Source organism: Pelobates fuscus, chromosome 3 (genome assembly GCF_036172605.1).
Source record: "Pelobates fuscus isolate aPelFus1 chromosome 3, aPelFus1.pri, whole genome shotgun sequence".
Lineage (NCBI taxonomy): Eukaryota > Metazoa > Chordata > Amphibia > Anura > Pelobatidae > Pelobates > Pelobates fuscus.
Window position 1 is genome coordinate 374,611,407 of NC_086319.1, and position 14,102 is coordinate 374,625,508.

Sequence of the window (14,102 nt, forward strand, 5' to 3'; positions counted from 1 at the left end):
GGCAACTTACGCCATGGGTTTTTATAGTCTTCTGGGATACATGAATATAGTGAACGTTTGTTCTAAAATAAAATGAAATGGGTGTATATTCCAAACAAGCTTTATAGCCTTCTCACACATTTGGGGCACCTATTCTAGTGCAGTTAATTAGTGTCATACTACTTGTTACAAACAAAAAAAATAGACAGCAGAATAGACACAGGGACTTAGAAATCAGGAGGCTGAAATTATCCAAAGGCGATCCCCAAGACACATTTTGATGCTGAGCTTCTCTTTCATCCCAATTAGAATGGGTTGCAGAGTGGCAAAAATTCATACTGGAGTAACAAGGAATATTCTTCACACAAAGTGTCCCATCCTCTAACTTGTCTAGATATGATTTCATGAAATTTTGCCAATATATGGTCCTGTCCTGAAGGGATTGTTGCTCAAGGAAACTGTTTGATTGGTGTGAACACATGCTGGATTTCTCTATTTCTTACAAAATATACATGCCCTGTGTGAGGATCGAACTCACGACCTTCAGATTATGATACTGACGCGCTACCTACTGCGCTAACAAGGCAACTTGCACCATGGGTTTTTATAGTCTTCTGGGATACATGCATATAGTGAACGTTTGTTCTAAAATAAAATGAAATGGGTGTATATTCCAAAGGAGGAAGTGGAGGCTGAAATTATCGAAAGGCGATCCCCAAGACACATTTTGATGCTGAGCTTCTCTTTCATCCCAATTAGAATGGGTTGCAGAGTGGCAAAAATTCATACTGGAGTAACAAGGAATATTCTTCACACAAAGTGTCCCATCCTCTAACTTGTCTAGATATGATTTCATGAAATTTTGCCAATATATGGTCCTGTCCTGAAGGGATTGTTGCTCAAGGAAACTGTTTGATTGGTGTGAACACATGCTGGATTTCTCTATTCCTTACAAAATATACATGCCCTGTGTGAGGATCGAACTCACGACCTTCAGATTATGAGACTGACGCGCTACCTACTGCGCTAACAAGGCAACTTACGCCATGGGGTTTTATAGTCTTCTGGGATACATGAATATAGTGAACGTTTGTTCTAAAATAAAATGAAATGGGTGTATATTCCAAACAAGCTTTATAGCCTTCTCACACATTTGGGGCACCTATTCTAGTGCAGTTAATTAGTGTCATACTACTTGTTACAAACAAAAAAAATAGACAGCAGAATAGACACAGGGACTTAGAAATCAGGAGGCTGAAATTATCCAAAGGCGATCCCCAAGACACATTTTGATGCTGAGCTTCTCTTTCATCCCAATTAGAATGGGTTGCAGAGTAGCAAAAATTCATACTTGCGAAACAAGGAATATTCTTCAAACAAAGTGTCCCATCCTCTAACTTGTCTAGATATGATTTCATGGAATTTAGGCAACTTACGCCATGGGTTTTTATAGTCTTCTGGGATACATGAATATAGTGAACGTTTGTTCTAAAATAAAATGAAATGGGTGTATATTCCAAACAAGCTTTATAGCCTTCTCACACATTTGGGGCACCTATTCTAGTGCAGTTAATTAGTGTCATACTACTTGTTACAAACAAAAAAAATAGACAGCAGAATAGACACAGGGACTTAGAAATCAGGAGGCTGAAATTATCCAAAGGCGATCCCCAAGACACATTTTGATGCTGAGCTTCTCTTTCATCCCAATTAGAATGGGTTGCAGAGTGGCAAAAATTCATACTGGAGTAACAAGGAATATTCTTCACACAAAGTGTCCCATCCTCTAACTTGTCTAGATATGATTTCATGAAATTTTGCCAATATATGGTCCTGTCCTGAAGGGATTGTTGCTCAAGGAAACTGTTTGATTGGTGTGAACACATGCTGGATTTCTCTATTTCTTACAAAATATACATGCCCTGTGTGAGGATCGAACTCACGACCTTCAGATTATGATACTGACGCGCTACCTACTGCGCTAACAAGGCAACTTGCACCATGGGTTTTTATAGTCTTCTGGGATACATGCATATAGTGAACGTTTGTTCTAAAATAAAATGAAATGGGTGTATATTCCAAAGGAGGAAGTGGAGGCTGAAATTATCGAAAGGCGATCCCCAAGACACATTTTGATGCTGAGCTTCTCTTTCATCCCAATTAGAATGGGTTGCAGAGTGGCAAAAATTCATACTGGAGTAACAAGGAATATTCTTCACACAAAGTGTCCCATCCTCTAACTTGTCTAGATATGATTTCATGAAATTTTGCCAATATATGGTCCTGTCCTGAAGGGATTGTTGCTCAAGGAAACTGTTTGATTGGTGTGAACACATGCTGGATTTCTCTATTCCTTACAAAATATACATGCCCTGTGTGAGGATCGAACTCACGACCTTCAGATTATGAGACTGACGCACTACCTACTGCGCTAACAAGGCAACTTACGCCATGGGTTTTTATAGTCTTCTGGGATACATGAATATAGTGAACGTTTGTTCTAAAATAAAATGAAATGGGTGTATATTCCAAACAAGCTTTATAGCCTTCTCACACATTTGGGGCACCTATTCTAGTGCAGTTAATTAGTGTCATACTACTTGTTACAAACAAAAAAAATAGACAGCAGAATAGACACAGGGACTTAGAAATCAGGAGGCTGAAATTATCCAAAGGTGATCCCCAAGACACATTTTGATGCTGAGCTTCTCTTTCATCCCAATTAGAATGGGTTGCAGAGTGGCAAAAATTCATACTGCGAAACAGGGAATATTCTTCAAACAAAGTGTCCCATCCTCTAACTTGTCTAGATATGATTTCATGGAATTTTGCCAATGTATGGTCCTGTCCTGAAGGGATTGTTGCTCAAGGAAACTGTTTGATTGGTGTGAACACATGCTGGATTTCTCTATTCCTTACAAATATACATGCCTGGAGTAACAAGGAATATTCTTCACACAAAGTGTTCATACTGGAGTAACAAGGAATATTATTCACACAAAGTGTCCCATCCTCTAACTTGTCTAAATATGATTTATGACATTTTGCCAATATCTGGTCCTGTCCTGAAAGGATTGTTGCTCAAGGAAACTGTTTGATTGGTGTGAACACATGCTTCATTTCTCTTTTCCTTACATAATATACATGCCCTGTGTGAGGATCGAACTCACGACCTTCAGATTATGAGACTGAACGCTACCTACTGCGCTAACAAGGCAAATTACGCCATGGGTTTTTATAGTCTTCTGGGATACATGAATATAGTGAACGTTTGTTCTAAAATAAAATGAAATGGGTGTATATTCCAAACAAGCTTTATAGCCTTCTCACACATTTGGGGCACCTATTCTAGTGCAGTTAATTAGTGTCATACTACTTGTTACAAACAAAAAAAAAAAGACAGCAGAATAGACACAGGGACTTAGAAATCAGGAGGCTGAAATTATCCAAAGGTGATCCCCAAGACACATTTATGATGCTGAGCTTCTCTTTCATCCCAATTAGAATGGGTTGCAGAGTGGCAAAAATTCATACTTGCGAAACAAGGAATATTCTTCAAACAAAGTGTCCCATCCTCTAACTTGTCTAGATATGATTTCATGGAATTTTGCCAATGTATGGTCCTGTCCTGAAGGGATTGTTGCTCAAGGAAACTGTTTGATTGGTGTGAACACATGCTGGATTTCTCTATTTCTTACAAAATATACATGCCCGGTGTGAGGATCGAACTCACGACCTTCAGATTATGAGAGTGACGCGCTACCTACTGCGCTAACAAGGCAACTTGCGCCATATATTTTTATAGTCTTCAGGGATACATGCATATAGTGAACGTTTGTTCTAAAATAAAATGAAATGGGTGTATATTCCAAAGGAGGAGGTGGAGGCTGAAATTATCGAAAGGCGATCCCCAAGACCCATTTTGATGCTGAGCTTCTCTTTCATCCCAATTAGAATGGGTTGCAGAGTGGCAAAAATTCATACTGGAGTAACAATGAATATTCTTCACACAAAGTGTCCCATCCTCTAACTTGTCTAGATATGATTTCATGAAATTTTGCCAATATATGGTCCTGTCCTGAAGGGATTGTTGCGCAAGGAAACTGTTTGATTGGTGTGAACACATGCTGGATTTCTCTATTCCATACAAAATATACATGCCCTGTGTGAGGATTGAACTCACGACCTTCAGATTATGAGACTGACGCGCTACCTACTGCGCTAACAAGGCAACTTACGCCATGGGTTTTTATAGTCTTCTGGGATACATGAATATAGTGAACGTTTGTTCTAAAATAAAATGAAATGGGTGTATATTCCAAACAAGCTTTATAGCCTTCTCACACATTTGGGGCACCTATTCTAGTGCAGTTAATTAGTGTCATACTACTTGTTACAAACAAAAAAAATAGACAGCAGAATAGACACAGGGACTTAGAAATCAGGAGGCTGAAATTATCCAAAGGCGATCCCCAAGACACATTTTGATGCTGAGCTTCTCTTTCATCCCAATTAGAATGGGTTGCAGAGTGGCAAAAATTCATACTTGCGAAACAAGGAATATTCTTCAAACAAAGTGCCCCATCCTCTAAACTGTTTGATTGGTGTGAACACATGCTGGATTTCTCTATTCCTTACAAAATATACATGCCCTGTGTGAGGATCGAACTCAGGACCTTCAGATTATGAGACTGACGCGCTACCTACTGCGCTAACAAGGCAACTTACGCCATGGATTTTTATAGTCTTCTGGGATACATGAATATAGTGAACGTTTGTTCTAAAATAAAATGAAATGGGTGTATATTCCAAACAAGCTTTATAGCCTTCTCACACATTTAGGGCACCTATTCTAGTGCAGTTAATTAGTGTCATACTACTTGTTACAAACAAAAAAAATAGACAGCAGAATAGACACAGGGACTTAGAAATCAGGAGGCTGAAATTATCCAAAGGCGATCCCCAAGACACATTTTGATGCTGAGCTTCTCTTTCATCCCAATTAGAATGGGTTGCAGAGTGGCAAAAATTCATACTTGCGAAACAAGGAATATTCTTCAAACAAAGTGTCCCATCCTCTAACTTGTCTAGATATTATTTCATGGAATTTTGCCAATGTATGGTCCTGTCCTGAAGGGATTGTTGCTCAAGGAAACTGTTTGATTGGTGTGAACACATGCTGGATTTCTCTATTTCTTACAAAATATACATGCCCTGTGTGAGGATTGAACTCACGACCTTCAGATTATGAGACTGACGCGCTACCTACTGCGCTAACAAGGCAACTTGCGCCATTGGTTTTTATAGTTTTCTGGGATACATGCATATAGTGAACGTTTGTTCTAAAATAAAATGAAATGGGTGTATATTCCAAAAGAGGAGGTGGAGGCTGAAATTATCGAAAGGCGATCCCCAAGACCCATTTTGATGCTGATCTTCTCTTTCATCCCAATTGGAATGGGTTGCAGAGTGGCAAAAATTCATACTGGAGTAACAAGGAATATTATTCACACAAAGTGTCCCATCCTCTAACTTGTCTAAATATGATTTATGACATTTTGCCAATATCTGGTCCTGTCCTGAAAAGATTGTTGCTCAAGGAAACTGTTTGATTGGTGTGAACACATGCTTCATTTCTCTTTTCCTTACATAATATACATGCCCTGTGTGAGGATCGAACTCACGACCTTCAGATTATGAGACTGAACGCTACCTACTGCGCTAACAAGGCAAATTACGCCATGGGTTTTTATAGTCTTCTGGGATACATGAATATAGTGAACGTTTGTTCTAAAATAAAATGAAATGGGTGTATATTCCAAACAAGCTTTATAGCCTTCTCACACATTTGGGGCACCTATTCTAGTGCAGTTAATTAGTGTCATACTACTTGTTACAAACAAAAAAAATAGACAGCAGAATAGACACAGGGACTTAGAAATCAGGAGGCTGAAATTATCCAAAGGCGATCCCCAAGACACATTTTGATGCTGAGCTTCTCTTTCATCCCAATTAGAATGGGTTGCAGAGTGGCAAAAATTCATACTTGCGAAACAAGGAATATTCTTCAAACAAAGTGTCCCATCCTCTAACTTGTCTAGATATGATTTCATGGAATTTTGCCAATGTATGGTCCTGTCCTGAAGGGATTGTTGCTCAAGGAAACTGTTTGATTGGTGTGAACACATGCTGGATTTCTCTATTTCTTACAAAATATACATGCCCGGTGTGAGGATCGAACTCACGACCTTCAGATTATGAGAGTGACGCGCTACCTACTGCGCTAACAAGGCAACTTGCGCCATATATTTTTATAGTTTTCAGGGATACATGCATATAGTGAACGTTTGTTCTAAAATAAAATTAAATGGGAGTATATTCCAAAGGAGGAGGCTGAAATTATCGAAAGGCGATCCCCAAGACACATTTTGATGCTGAGCTTCTCTTTCATCCCAATTAGAATGGGTTGCAGAGTGGCAAAAATTCATACTGGAGTAACAAGGAATATTCTTCACACAAAGTGTCCCATCCTCTAACTTGTCTAGATATGATTTCATGAAATTTTGCCAATATATGGTCCTGTCCTGAAGGGATTGTTGCTCAAGGAAACTGTTTGATTGGTGTGAACACATGCTGGATTTCTCTATTCCTTACAAAATATACATGCCCTGTGTGAGGATCGAACTCACGACCTTCAGATTATGAGACTGACGCGCTACCTACTGCGCTAACAAGGCAACTTACGCCATGGGTTTTTATAGTCTTCTGGGATACATGAATATAGTGAACGTTTGTTCTAAAATAAAATGAAATGGGTGTATATTCCAAACAAGCTTTATAGCCTTCTCACACATTTGGGGCACCTATTCTAGTGCAGTTAATTAGTGTCATACTACTTGTTACAAACAAAAAAATAGACAGCAGAATAGACACAGGGACTTAGAAATCAGGAGGCTGAAATTATCCAAAGGTGATCCCCAAGACACATTTTGATGCTGAGCTTCTCTTTCATCCCAATTAGAATGGGTTGCAGAGTGGCAAAAATTCATACTTGCGAAACAAGGAATATTCTTCAAACAAAGTGTCCCATCCTCTAACTTGTCTAGATATGATTTCATGGAATTTTGCCAATGTATGGTCCTGTCCTGAAGGGATTGTTGCTCAATGAAACTGTTTGATTGGTGTGAACACATGCTGGATTTCTCTATTTCTTACAAAATATACATGCCCGGTGTGAGGATCGAACTCACGACCTTCAGATTATGAGAGTGACGCGCTACCTACTGCGCTAACAAGGCAACTTACGCCATGGGGTTTTATAGTCTTCTGGGATACATGAATATAGTGAACGTTTGTTCTAAAATAAAATGAAATGGGTGTATATTCCAAACAAGCTTTATAGCCTTCTCACACATTTGGGGCACCTATTCTAGTGCAGTTAATTAGTGTCATACTACTTGTTACAAACAAAAAAAATAGACAGCAGAATAGACACAGGGACTTAGAAATCAGGAGGCTGAAATTATCCAAAGGCGATCCCCAAGACACATTTTGATGCTGAGCTTCTCTTTCATCCCAATTAGAATGGGTTGCAGAGTGGCAAAAATTCATACTTGCGAAACAAGGAATATTCTTCAAACAAAGTGTCCCATCCTCTAACTTGTCTAGATATGATTTCATGAAATTTTGCCAATATATGGTCCTGTCCTGAAGGGATTGTTGCTCAAGGAAACTGTTTAATTGGTGTGAACACATGCTGGATTTCTCTATTCCTTACAAAATATACATGCCCTGTGTGAGGATCGAACTCACGACCTTCAGATTATGAGACTGACGCGCTACCTACTGCGCTAACAAGGCAACTTACGCCATGGGTTTTTATAGTCTTCTGGGATACATGAATATAGTGAACGTTTGTTCTAAAATAAAATGAAATGGGTGTATATTCCAAACAAGCTTTATAGCCTTCTCACACATTTAGGGCACCTATTCTAGTGCAGTTAATTAGTGTCATACTACTTGTTACAAACAAAAAAAATAGACAGCAGAATAGACACAGGGACTTAGAAATCAGGAGGCTGAAATTATCCAAAGGCGATCCCCAAGACACATTTTGATGCTGAGCTTCTCTTTCATCCCAATTAGAATGGGTTGCAGAGTGGCAAAAATTCATACTTGCGAAACAAGGAATATTCTTCAAACAAAGTGTCCCATCCTCTAACTTGTCTAGATATGATTTCATGGAATTTTGCCAATGTATGGTCCTGTCCTGAAGGGATTGTTGCTCAAGGAAACTGTTTGATTGGTGTGAACACATGCTGGATTTCTCTATTTCTTACAAAATATACATGCCCTGTGTGAGGATTGAACTCACGACCTTCAGATTATGAGACTGATGCGCTACCTACTGCGCTAACAAGGCAACTTGCGCCATTGGTTTTTATAGTTTTCTGGGATACATGCATATAGTGAACGTTTGTTCTAAAATAAAATGAAATGGGTGTATATTCCAAAGGAGGAGGTGGAGGCTGAAATTATCGAAAGGCGATCCCCAAGACCCATTTTGATGCTGATCTTCTCTTTCATCCCAATTGGAATGGGTTGCAGAGTGGCAAAAATTCATACTGGAGTAACAAGGAATATTATTCACACAAAGTGTCCCATCCTCTAACTTGTCTAAATATGATTTATGACATTTTGCCAATATCTGGTCCTGTCCTGAAAGGATTGTTGCTCAAGGAAACTGTTTGATTGGTGTGAACACATGCTTCATTTCTCTTTTCCTTACATAATATACATGCCCTGTGTGAGGATCGAACTCACGACCTTCAGATTATGAGACTGAACGCTACCTACTGCGCTAACAAGGCAAATTACGCCATGGGTTTTTATAGTCTTCTGGGATACATGAATATAGTGAACGTTTGTTCTAAAATAAAATGAAATGGGTGTATATTCCAAACAAGCTTTATAGCCTTCTCACACATTTGGGGCACCTATTCTAGTGCAGTTAATTAGTGTCATACTACTTGTTACAAACAAAAAAAATAGACAGCAGAATAGACACAGGGACTTAGAAATCAGGAGGCTGAAATTATCCAAAGGCGATCCCCAAGACACATTTTGATGCTGAGCTTCTCTTTCATCCCAATTAGAATGGGTTGCAGAGTACCAAAAATTCATACTTGCGAAACAAGGAATATTCTTCAAACAAAGTGTCCCATCCTCTAACTTGTCTAGATATGATTTCATGGAATTTTGCCAATGTATGGTCCTGTCCTGAAGGGATTGTTGCTCAAGGAAACTGTTTGATTGGTGTGAACACATGCTGGATTTCTCTATTTCTTACAAAATATACATGCCCTGTGTGAAGATCGAACTCACGACCTTCAGATTATGAGACTGACGCGCTACCTACTGCGCTAACAAGGCAACTTGCGCCATGGGTTTTTATAGTCTTCTGGGATACATGCATATAGTGAACGTTTGTTCTAAAATAAAATTAAATGGGTGTATATTCCAAAGGAGGAGGCTGAAATTATCGAAAGGCGATCCCCAAGACACATTTTGATGCTGAGCTTCTCTTTCATCCCAATTAGAATGGGTTGCAGAGTGGCAAAAATTCATACTGGAGTAACAAGGAATATTCTTCACACAAAGTGTCCCATCCTCTAACTTGTCTAGATATGATTTCATGAAATTTTGCCAATATATGGTCCTGTCCTGAAGGGATTGTTGCTCAAGGAAACTGTTTGATTGGTGTGAACACATGCTGGATTTCTCTATTCCTTACAAAATATACATGCCCTGTGTGAGGATCGAACTCACGACCTTCAGATTATGACACTGACGCGCTACCAACAGCGCTAACAAGGCAACTTACGCCATGGGTTTTTATAGTCTTCTGGGATACATGAATATAGTGAACGTTTGTTCTAAAATAAAATGAAATGGGTGTATATTCCAAACAAGCTTTATAGCCTTCACACACATTTGGGGCACCTATTCTAGTGCAGTTAATTAGTGTCATACTACTTGTTACAAACAAAAAAATAGACAGCAGAATAGACACAGGGACTTAGAAATCAGGAGGCTGAAATTATCCAAAGGTGATCCCCAAGACACATTTTGATGCTGAGCTTCTCTTTCATCCCAATTAGAATGGGTTGCAGAGTGGCAAAAATTCATACTTGCGAAACAAGGAATATTCTTCAAACAAAGTGTCCCATCCTCTAACTTGTCTAGATATGATTTCATGGAATTTTGCCAATGTATGGTCCTGTCCTGAAGGGATTGTTGCTCAAGGAAACTGTTTGATTGGTGTGAACACATGCTGGATTTCTCTATTTCTTACAAAATATACATGCCCGGTGTGAGGATCGAACTCACGACCTTCAGATTATGAGAGTGACGCGCTACCTACTGCGCTAACAAGGCAACTTACGCCATGGGGTTTTATAGTCTTCTGGGATACATGAATATAGTGAACGTTTGTTCTAAAATAAAATGAAATGGGTGTATATTCCAAACAAGCTTTATAGCCTTCTCACACATTTGGGGCACCTATTCTAGTGCAGTTAATTAGTGTCATACTACTTGTTACAAACAAAAAAAATAGACAGCAGAATAGACACAGGGACTTAGAAATCAGGAGGCTGAAATTATCCAAAGGCGATCCCCAAGACACATTTTGATGCTGAGCTTCTCTTTCATCCCAATTAGAATGGGTTGCAGAGTGGCAAAAATTCATACTTGCGAAACAAGGAATATTCTTCAAACAAAGTGTCCCATCCTCTAACTTGTCTAGATATGATTTCATGAAATTTTGCCAATATATGGTCCTGTCCTGAAGGGATTGTTGCTCAAGGAAACTGTTTGATTGGTGTGAACACATGCTGGATTTCTCTATTCCTTACAAAATATACATGCCCTGTGTGAGGATCGAACTCACGACCTTCAGATTATGAGACTGACGCACTACCTACTGCGCTAACAAGGCAACTTACGCCATGGGTTTTTATAGTCTTCTGGGATACATGAATATAGTGAACGTTTGTTCTAAAATAAAATGAAATGGGTGTATATTCCAAACAAGCTTTATAGCCTTCTCACACATTTGGGGCACCTATTCTAGTGCAGTTAATTAGTGTCATACTACTTGTTACAAACAAAAAAATAGACAGCAGAATAGACACAGGGACTTAGAAATCAGGAGGCTGAAATTATCCAAAGGTGATCCCCAAGACACATTTTGATGCTGAGCTTCTCTTTCATCCCAATTAGAATGGGTTGCAGAGTGGCAAAAATTCATACTTGCGAAACAAGGAATATTCTTCAAACAAAGTGTCCCATCCTCTAACTTGTCTAGATATGATTTCATGGAATTTTGCCAATGTATGGTCCTGTCCTGAAGGGATTGTTGCTCAAGGAAACTGTTTGATTGGTGTGAACACATGCTGGATTTCTCTATTTCTTACAAAATATACATGCCCGGTGTGAGGATCGAACTCACGACCTTCAGATTATGAGAGTGACGCGCTACCTACTGCGCTAACAAGGCAACTTGCGCCATATATTTTTATAGTCTTCAGGGATACATGCATATAGTGAACGTTTGTTCTAAAATAAAATGAAATGGGTGTATATTCCAAACAAGCTTTATAGCCTTCTCACACATTTGGGGCACCTATTCTAGTGCAGTTAATTAGTGTCATACTACTTGTTACAAACAAAAAAAATAGACAGCAGAATAGACACAGGGACTTAGAAATCAGGAGGCTGAAATTATCCAAAGGCGATCCCCAAGACACATTTTGATGCTGAGCTTCTCTTTCATCCCAATTAGAATGGGTTGCAGAGTAGCAAAAATTCATACTTGCGAAACAAGGAATATTCTTCAAACAAAGTGTCCCATCCTCTAACTTGTCTAGATATGATTTCATGGAATTTAGGCAACTTACGCCATGGGTTTTTATAGTCTTCTGGGATACATGAATATAGTGAACGTTTGTTCTAAAATAAAATGAAATGGGTGTATATTCCAAACAAGCTTTATAGCCTTCTCACACACTTGGGGCACCTATTCTAGTGCAGTTAATTAGTGTCATACTACTTGTTACAAACAAAAAAAATAGACAGCAGAATAGACACATGGACTTAGAAATCAGGAGGCTGAAATTATCCAAAGGCGATCCCCAAGACACATTTTGATGCTGAGCTTCTCTTTCATCCCAATTAGAATGGGTTGCAGAGTGGCAAAAATTCATACTGGAGTAACAAGGAATATTCTTCACACAAAGTGTCCCATCCTCTAACTTGTCTAGATATGATTTCATGAAATTTTGCCAATATATGGTCCTGTCCTGAAGGGATTGTTGCTCAAGGAAACTGTTTGATTGGTGTGAACACATGCTGGATTTCTCTATTCCTTACAAAATATACATGCCCTGTGTGAGGATCGAACTCACGACCTTTAGATTATGAGACTGACGCGCTACCTACTGCGCTAACAAGGCAACTTACGCCATGGGTTTTTATAGTCTTCTGGGATACATGAATATAGTGAACGTTTGTTCTAAAATAAAATGAAATGGGTGTATATTCCAAACAAGCTTTATAGCATTCTCACACATTTGGGGCACCTATTCTAGTGCAGTTAATTAGTGTCATACTACTTGTTACAAACAAAAAAATAGACAGCAGAATAGACACAGGGACTTAGAAATCAGGAGGCTGAAATTATCCAAAGGTGATCCCCAAGACACATTTTGATGCTGAGCTTCTCTTTCATCCCAATTAGAATGGGTTGCAGAGTGGCAAAAATTCATACTTGCGAAACAAGGAATATTCTTCAAACAAAGTGTCCCATCCTCTAACTTGTCTAGATATGATTTCATGGAATTTTGCCAATGTATGGTCCTGTCCTGAAGGGATTGTTGCTCAAGGAAACTGTTTGATTGGTGTGAACACATGCTGGATTTCTCTATTTCTTACAAAATATACATGCCCTGTGTGAGGATCGAACTCACGACCTTCAGATTATGAGACTGACGCGCTACCTACTGCGCTAACAAGGCAACTTGCGCCTTATATTTTTATAGTCTTCAGGGATACATGCATATAGTGAACGTTTGTTCTAAAATAAAATGAAATGGGTGTATATTCCAAAGGAGGAGGTGGAGGCTGAAATTATCGAAAGGCGATCCCCAAGACACATTTTGATGCTGAGCTTCTCTTTCATCCCAATTAGAATGGGTTGCAGAGTGGCAAAAATTTATACTGGAGTAACAAGGAATATTCTTCACACAAAGTGTCCCATCCTCTAACTTGTCTAGATATGATTTCATGAAATTTTGCCAATATATGGTCCTGTCCTGAAGGGATTGTTGCGCAAGGAAACTGTTTGATTGGTGTGAACACATGCTGGATTTCTCTATTCCATACAAAATATACATGCCCTGTGTGAGGATCGAACTCACGACCTTCAGATTATGAGACTGACGCGCTACCTACTGCGCTAACAAGGCAACTTACGCCATGGGTTTTTATAGTCTTCTGGGATACATGAATATAGTGAACGTTTGTTCTAAAATAAAATGAAATGGGTGTATATTCCAAACAAGCTTTATAGCCTTCTCACACATTTGGGGCACCTATTCTAGTGCAGTTAATTAGTGTCATACTACTTGTTACAAACAAAAAAATAGACAGCAGAATAGACACAGGGACTTAGAAATCAGGAGGCTGAAATTATCCAAAGGCGATCCCCAAGACACATTTTGATGCTGAGCTTCTCTTTCATCCCAATTAGAATGGGTTGCAGAGTGGCAAAAATTCATACTTGCGAAACAAGGAATATTCTTCAAACAAAGTGTCCCATCCTCTAACTTGTCTAGATATGATTTCATGAAATTTTGCCAATATATGGTCCTGTCCTGAAGGGATTGTTGCTCAAGGAAACTGTTTGATTGGTGTGAACACATGCTGGATTTCTCTATTCCTTACAAAATATACATGCCCTGTGTGAGGATCGAACTCACGACCTTCAGATTATGAGACTGACGCGCTACCTACTGCGCTAACAAGGCAACTTACGCCATGGGTTTTTATAGTCTTCTGGGATA

General features: G+C 39.0%; 6 non-coding genes across 6 annotated transcripts; all 6 read right to left on the minus strand.

The window, feature by feature from the left end:
• Positions 1 to 942: 942 nt before the first annotated feature.
• TRNAM-CAU (transfer RNA methionine (anticodon CAU)) lies at positions 943 to 1,015 on the minus strand. The gene has a single exon. It is a non-coding gene; the product is annotated as a tRNA-Met (tRNA).
• A 5,628-nt stretch (positions 1,016 to 6,643) lies between these two features.
• On the minus strand, positions 6,644 to 6,716 carry TRNAM-CAU (transfer RNA methionine (anticodon CAU)). The gene has a single exon. It is a non-coding gene; the product is annotated as a tRNA-Met (tRNA).
• Positions 6,717 to 7,766: 1,050 nt separating this feature from the next.
• Positions 7,767 to 7,839, minus strand: TRNAM-CAU (transfer RNA methionine (anticodon CAU)). The gene has a single exon. It is a non-coding gene; the product is annotated as a tRNA-Met (tRNA).
• A 5,143-nt stretch (positions 7,840 to 12,982) lies between these two features.
• Positions 12,983 to 13,055, minus strand: TRNAM-CAU (transfer RNA methionine (anticodon CAU)). The gene has a single exon. It is a non-coding gene; the product is annotated as a tRNA-Met (tRNA).
• A 377-nt stretch (positions 13,056 to 13,432) lies between these two features.
• On the minus strand, positions 13,433 to 13,505 carry TRNAM-CAU (transfer RNA methionine (anticodon CAU)). The gene has a single exon. It is a non-coding gene; the product is annotated as a tRNA-Met (tRNA).
• Positions 13,506 to 13,993: 488 nt separating this feature from the next.
• TRNAM-CAU (transfer RNA methionine (anticodon CAU)) lies at positions 13,994 to 14,066 on the minus strand. The gene has a single exon. It is a non-coding gene; the product is annotated as a tRNA-Met (tRNA).
• Between the last annotated feature and the right edge of the window lie 36 nt (positions 14,067 to 14,102).